Source organism: Protopterus annectens, chromosome 5.part0 (genome assembly GCF_019279795.1).
Source record: "Protopterus annectens isolate FY-2018-M chromosome 5.part0, PAN1.0, whole genome shotgun sequence".
Classification (NCBI taxonomy): domain Eukaryota; kingdom Metazoa; phylum Chordata; order Ceratodontiformes; family Protopteridae; genus Protopterus; species Protopterus annectens.
In genome coordinates, this window is record NC_056735.1 from 257,486,949 (window position 1) to 257,495,353 (window position 8,405).

The window sequence follows — 8,405 nt, forward strand, 5'->3', positions numbered from 1 at the left end:
CCACTTCATAATGTTTTATCAACATTTCTGCACAGAAAGCATATGAATCTGTAACCTGATTCTGTGTACTCGTGTTCACTAAATGGTACAATTGGGCATTTATTCTCCAAATAAAACCATTTTTGGAAGGGCAGGCCTGCATTGCATTCAGTTGTACTTTTCAATACCCTCCTGTTGCCCAGAAATGTACACTGCTAGGAGTTTTGTAGGTTGGACTGTGTTATTAACGGCCTGTGAGTCACTGCATTTAATTGTCAGAGTGCTGAAACACTTTTTTTTAGAAGTTTGCTTATTTTCTATGATGCCTTGAAAAAGGGAGGTCTGCAGATATATTTGCACAGATGTATCTGGGATTGAAGTTCCATCTTCATTACCCAGAGGACTGAGACCAGAAGGACTTAAAATGGCATGGAAAACTCTCCCAGGATACCAGACCCATTGTCTTTTAGGACCTCTGTTTGAATCTGTTTTTCATATGTTGTGCAAGTATTGGTGAGAGAATGGTCTCCAGCTGTAAGCCTTTTTTTTAATTTGTCGCAGCATTTAAGCCAAACCACTGGTATTGTTTCCCTCCTTCCTTTAATTTAACGTATAACATATAGTGTGTGCATATAATATATATCGGTATATTTTTTCTTCCAAAAAGAAAGTAGTTCTGAGAACTGTCTATAATTTCTGTTGTTCCTCTTCCCTCCTTGACCTCCTGCCACTAGATGTTCTCTCTCTTTTTGTGGTAATTCAGTTTTTGCTGTACTATATTAGTATTGTTAGACTTTATAATGCATTGCTTTATTGCTAAGAGTTTAGCCGTGGCTGCCATGACTTTAGCTGGTTCTGTGTGACACTGGCTAATATATAATTGTTTTTTTTTCTGTACTGTGCACTGTGCTATTTCACGCATACCTCTCAACGTCTTAGTGCAATAAATCTGGTCCAAGCCTAAAGTAATGAGGAGGAGGCTCAAAAACAGAAGCAAATTTTAAATATTATAACCTTGGAAAGTTTCTAGAATACCAGCATTTGTGTCCACATGCATTTTCTGAATGATGTGACGTCTGAAACTCAAATGTATGCCATTGTTTAGTGATTCAATCCTCAGTGATTTGCTAGAAAACCACAAATTTTATGAGTAACAGAGACAAAATATAAGACAAAAATGTGGACTTTGTGTGAAAATCTGGACAGGTGAGAGGTACTATTTCAAGTATTTTTCTGCCTCTCAACTGTTGTGGAAGTGAACTTACCATGGCATTATGGAGAAAAAGGAAGGCTGGGAGTTTGTTTAAATGTTAGGTGGAAATTCCCTCACAAAACAAGCACATTAAATGTGTTTAGTGCCTAGGGCCAGTCCATTTTTATGAACATAATTAAATTTATTCTGCCTTAAAGCCTTCTAATCTTAAATAGCAAAAGAATAGTTCATAACGACTACACTGCCTGAGGCTTCCACAACTAGAGCATTCCTCAGTACTACTACCACTTTTTTCAGTGTCCAGAAGTCCCTGCCTTCTAACCACAGCACTTCCAGTCCCCCTAAGAAGTGCAGATAAGGATTTTATTCTCCACTCTCTGTATTAAGTGTGTTCAGAGTAGCTTCTGCTCCCCCTTCCCTGCCCAGTAGTTTATTTTTGGTGACTTCATAACCATGACTCAGGACTGTTTTGTCTCAACTCCATCAGATCCATTTCTATTGATCTCAGCTATAACATGTGGTAGCCCTTCCTTTTCCCAGCTTTACAGTGAATACAGTCTCAAGACTCCATTCCACCAATGGGGTAAGATGAATACCTTTGTTGCCATGCTTTGCTGCATTTGGTCTAAGACTTTCCTCATGGAGCCCCTTTCAGGTCGTGGTTCTTGAGGTGTTCGATTGAACCGTTAGTGTCTGCAGCCAGGTTGGCACAGCCAGGTTGGCACAGCCCTCGCTGTCAACTGTAGGCCTAGCCTCAAAGACCTAGCTCTTAAACTCAAGGTCAACATTTTAAAAATCTAAGTTTTTACTCTCAACACTGATCTTGATGCCGGCTGCACTGTCACTCTCAGGGGTTGAGTCAGGATTATTTTCCACTGCTTAAGGCTACAATCAACACTTGTTTTGCTCTTCCAGTTTCCATCATGGCTTCCACAATGCAGGCTTTCCTGCATGTGTCTGTCATGGTGTGGGCCTCTGCCAGGGCTTCTATCATGGGGACTACTGTGCATACATTGTTAGTCATATACCCTTCAGTGGACAGAGGGACTGGCAGGTCTTTTGTGAGTGCCAAGATCTAATTTGGGAGGGATGAGTCATCCTCCTGCTGAAAGTCTTTCCCTCTGAGAACTGGTCGGAAGGCATGATGCATGAGGAAGCACCTTGACCTTACAGCAATGTCTCCCAACCTGTGTTTGGATGAGGACACTAATTTTCCTATCTCTATCAGATAATCAATCACCACCAAGCCACTCCCTTTATCTGGCTGCATAACTCTAACTGTAGAGTTACATAATAAATCCAATAACAACTTCTCCTCTGTGGTGATATTGTGATGGACAGAACGTCGGGAATTAAGTAAAAAAGAATGTCCAAGTCACACATTTGTTCAAAAATACCCAATGAGGGGTGTAAAGGGGGATTATAGGTACTGGATATATAGAAAGGCTTGTTCATGGTAGACTATTCCTCTAACAAAAGGTGTATATTTAGCTTTCTCACAAAAAGCTTCAGATCTAATATGGTTTTAGCCACATAAGCTCTCCGAGTTGGTGCAAAAGATAAACCCTTTGCCAAAAAATCAACCAATGGTTGTGGAAAAACAAAATTAGAGTAACTGAAAATTTTAAAGTCCATCCCTGTATTAAATATTATCTCATACAAGGGATGATCTGCAGATATGAAATCATTCCTAATCTCAGTTAATTCCTCCTGGTCTTGTATGTGTTCCTGTTCTTCCGATTCAGTGACTGCTGTGGTGGTGAGGCTTGGTCCTGAAAATTTACCCTTTTGGTTTCATGTGATGGGTTAAATGACTTGGATTGTAAAGCTAAACGATCACTCCTTCTGATCTGATTTTCTTGATCTGATCCACCAGAAGGTACTTTGAAGGCCACGTCCTGATCTTGGTTTAATGAAATGGGTTCTTGGGTTCCACTCGAGACTTCAGGAGCTCGAGAACTAGTTGGTCAAGTTGGAAGTTGGACACACTGACTTGTCAAATATATCTACCTTCAGGTATTCACCTTTCTGTTCAGTCATTGGTATCTCAGATCCTACAGGGTTAAACTGTTTCAGCAACTATTTCTCTACAGCCACACAGGCAGATTTTCCATGGCTGTACATGCCTGGTATCATAAGAGGGTAAGTGGACCTTCAGAATTTTCATCATAATTTCTCAAAAGTGCAAGGATCATTTCCAGTGGTGGAGTGATAAGTCCAAGCCATCTCTTGGATATCCTTACAAGTCCCCACTATTACTGAGACTGTCTTATAGAAGTTAGGAGACATGATCAGTAGCAAATAGTCTAAAGGACATGCTCACAAATGGAGGCCACTCTGGATACAAATGTTCTGGAAATGAGGACAGTCCTTCACAGCAAACAGGAGTTTCAAAACTCCCCTCCTGAATGTGCTGTTGCCATCCACACTTATGTCATGGATGTGGTTTGATAGCCCTACAGACACTGGAGAATCTTTTTCTTTACCTTTTTTGGGGGAAGGTATAAGAGCTTGGGAGTAGACCTCTGCCACAATTCACCTTTTTACTGGGAGTTGTATCCTGGGAGAAGTCAGTTCCTTGGAATACTGGCTTAGTCATTGTCATCTGATGCCTCTTGGTTGATCTTTTAATCTATCAGTGGCTTGGTGATTGATCTTAGCCTTGCTGTGATCTTTTTGCATCTCCAACCATTCCTCCTTTAGAAGGACTTCTCAGCCATACCATCTTTCAGATATTTCTACCCGCCCCAGTTTTCCTCTTATTTCCAGGTTTTTGGATAAGGCCAAGATGCACACAGCCAAAGTCATCCTGATGGTTCCCTTTTGGCATTGGCAAATATTGTTCTATCTGTTATGGCTGCAGATTCTGGGCAGATTTCTCCATTTGAAGTAATCTGGGAGCCTCGTCTGTCACCTGTCCAGCAAGCCACACCCAGACCTTCTTCACTTCCTGTGGGTGAACACATGGTTTCTCCACTTCTGGTGATGGCCAGAAATCCTACTTACATGGAAATAGTAGTCCATATCCTCAAGTGTGATGAGAATTGTAACGCAAAAAAAACTTGATAAACCCCGTGAACTCATTTTCCCTTGTGGGTTACAGTACAGTGCTTTGACCTTTTTACAGCTAAACTACCAAGTATACTGGACAATTTACCTTTAACTTGAGCTTTAGCTACACTTTGGTTAAAGCTGACATAGCAAACCTGTCTAATTTTTTTCAAATATAATTTTTATTAGTTTTTACAAGGTTTGCAAAACAGAAACATAACAAAAATATATAATACAGTATATACATAAAAAAACCTTGCTATGCAGAGAAATTGTAACAGTATGAGTAAGCATAAAGACTTTACCATAGCAAAACAGTACCTAAATGACTACTAACCAAGACAAAACCAGCTTGCTAAACCAAAACATATGCATTGAGGATAGAATGTAATAGTTAGCCCACCTTATACTAACTGGTGTGATACAAGATAGGGTATGATTATCCTTATTAACAGTAGGAGGAATAATAACTAGAATGGTTAGGGGCATACCTCAAAAGTGTACCTCATTACGAGGAACGTACCTCATTTGGGGTCTTAAAAAGTTCATGTTCCTCGAAGTTCCACATTGAAAGAGTCTGTCACACATTCAGTGTTAAGAATTTTTTAAGTGAAATCCATGGTAAATAGAAATTAATCAAATTAATTCATTAAAGGATCTTCTTTATAAGTAAAACCAGCATATTTTAACCATCCTATGACCTTCCTATTTGAAGTTGTTAGTAAGCCATTAATATGTGTTCCACATTTTGCCCATTTGTTCCACATTATGAAGGCGAGTGTTCCTCATTTTGGAGATGGAAGGTTGAGAGCTATGGTTAGGGGAAGTATGTATGTCGTATTTATGTGTAAAGTGAAAGTAAAAAGGGGGTGTATTTGCTAAATTAACACTATTTACATCATGGATGCCATAACAAGTGGACAAAGGAACATCACACGAAGTATAGTATAGTCTGTATTCATCTATTATATGACTAAAACTTACAAGCATAAAGGTCTAATAAATTGTATTAATAGTTTGGTATGTTATATGATATTTACTTTATTTGAATTAAATCAGAGAAACTGCACCAGTAATTCTGGAAATAGTCTGTTTTTTACTACTAGAACAAAGTTTGTGTAAACATGTCTAATTTTTACCAGGCTGTGAATTCTTCATTCTTGGCCTCCTTTAAAGTTTGTAAGGCATTTCTCAATGGGACTTCTGTTCACCTTCCTATTAATGTTTCACTTCCTCACTAGGATCATTAGTGTATTTTAGAGAATTTTATTCAACCGCCCTTTGAACCAACTATGACAGCTGATCTTATGTATGTTTTGTGGAAAAAAACTAATTCTGTTGGCCATTACTTGAGCCAGATGAATCTCTGAGGTTCAGCCATATATGTTAATCCTCAAATTTACTGTGCAACAAAGCCAAATAGTGAACAACAGCCAACCCTTCCTTTCTTCCTTTATAAACACGTATATTAAATTATCACTTAAGACATAGGCAAACGTACTTTAACAGAAAATAAAACAAACCATATTAACATGTGTTTCCTGTTTACATGCATTATATATTTACATATCTTTCCTAGCTTTGTAGCTATCATCAGTTTAACATTATATAAATTGCTGAATTCCTGCCTTTCCTTAAACCTCACTCCTCCTCTTCTTCCTGAACATTATTCTGCATGTATTGTTCCCACAGTTTCCATTTATTTCTGTGTATTTTGCTCCTTCCTGTTTCTAAAGATAACTCTTTCAGTTCTGTATTCAGCACTTCAAACACTGTTGGTTTAGATTTTGATTTCCATTTTCTAGTAATTGATTTTTTGCAGCCAACCGAATCAAACTTAATAAGCCCTTACTGGGTCCAAGTAATTCAGATGCTGTGGCTCAGCTCAAATGTATCATGTCATTAGTTACAGCCATTTACTCAGCCAATATTTCTGACAGAGTACTCTGTAAGGAATTTTTAAAATTTGCCAACTCATTACACTCCCAAATATATGTTCCCTATAACCTCTTTTTTCCCCATCACACCTCTAGCATTTGCCATCTGCCTGAGGGAAAATTCTTTGAAGTCTGCTTGGACTATAAAAATCCCCATGTATACACTTCCAAGCAAAGATCCCAAACCTTTTGGACTTTATTGTATACTCGGGAGCCTTGCATGCATCCTTCTATTTTTCTCTTGTAAGTTGTTTTTGCAATCCCTGTTAACTATCTTTTCTAAACTCTTCTGATTGATTGTTATGGTTATCATGCATTATATTATATGTCCTACTAATTATTATTTTTAGCAGCTTCTGCTCAGGAGTCAACTAAAAACTGTACTAGAGCAGGTCTTTCATTTAAGATTTCTCTGTCCTTTTCTGTTTGCCTATACTCCGATATCAATCCCTGATAGGGAAGACAGTTTCTTGCCTGCAGTCCAAACATCCTCTTGGCCTCGTGACATTCTTTTACCTTTCCCTCTCTAGTTATTTGCCCCCAATATCTTGGTTCCTTTGCCAATTTCTCTGGTTAATTCTACCCTTTTCTTATCTATTTTCTGTACACCTACTTGTAGTTTTCCCTACTGGCAAAATCCACTTCCTCCATCTTCACATTGGCTTAGTTGTTGGAATACTTTCTGCTACAATATGAATACAAATACCTCTCAACTGTACAGATTTTTGCAGAATGTCCAGCTTTTTGGCCTGTTTCTCTTTGCCTGGCAAATCGCTGGGACGATCTCAGGGTTGTAGTCACTAAATATTTACATACATTTGAGTTTCAGACTTCAAATCTATCATAAAATGTAAATTAAAACAAATCCTGTTACTCTACAAACTTTCTAAGTTTATAAGAGCAATATTTAAAATATGTCCCTATTTGTACCCCCATTTTGTCAAGCTTTATACAGATTTTTTGCATTAAGAGGTTGAGAGGTATGAATACAATATTTTATATGTTTGTTATTAGGATCAGCATCCAAAATCCCACTCTTTCTTTATCTTTTGAACTTTGGCCCTGCTTCATCATTATCCCTTTCAATTATGCATTATAACCTTATACTTATGTTATGTATATCAGCCTTAACTCTGTAACTGTAGAATATTCCTTCAAATCCGGTAATCCAAAACAACCTTAATCTATTGGAAGTAGCAACGTATCCCACTTAACTCTTGCCCTCTTCCAGTCTCACATAAATTCTTTCATCTGTTTATTAGTTATTGTTCGCAATTTCTCCTCTGGCTGATTAAATATGCCTGATCCGTATATAGAAATAGAGGCAAAAAACATTTTCATTGCTTCTGTCTTACTATCCATATTCATAAATAACAGCTAACAGCTTACAGTTTCTCTGTCTTTTTATTATCCTTTGTTTAGTCTCTTCTCGTGTATCCTTAGGTGCCATAACAGAAGTCTTTTAAATCCATTCTCCTAAATACTTCATCTTATTGTGTCTCCTTAAATATAGGTGTTGATGAACCAATTTGTATGTGGCTACATAATTTGATAGCCATTTTCATTAATTTTATATCCCTAAAAGACATGAAATTCTCAAAATGTTCCACACTGAGATGTCGGTTTATGGCTTTATCAGGTACAAAATAATATCACCTGCAAATAAAGCCAACTTTTCTTTATTACACACCAATTAGATACTTTCATTTCAGAGTCCCTTATTTTGTTTGCCAATGGCTTTAATTATAAAGCAGATAACAATGGGGAAAGTGGATGCCAATGCCTGGTTCCTATGTTCAAACACAACTCATCAGAGAGGAATCTTCCCAATTTAATGTTTGCCTCTGATCTTTGTATATCCCCCTAATTAACTTTATTACGGTGGTGGTGCTGCGGTAGCGCTGTCACCTCACAGTAAGATGCTGTCCGGTTCGATTCTCAGCTAGAGCGTCTTCTGCGTGGAGACGTGCGTGAATGGGCGTACCTTCGTTGAAGGTTGTGCGTCAGGGCTGGTAACTAGGCACGTAAAAATCAACTTACCAATCATTAGCGGACCGGAGTTCCACTGTGGCGACCCCTAACCGGGAAAAGCCGAAAGACACAACATTGTTTTAGGGAATATAAATTCTTCCACTGCCATACTCGGAAATTCCTAGCTTACTCTTTCAAAAGCTTTGTCTATCAAGGCATGACAACATTTATTATTTTTTATATTTTGCTTCTCT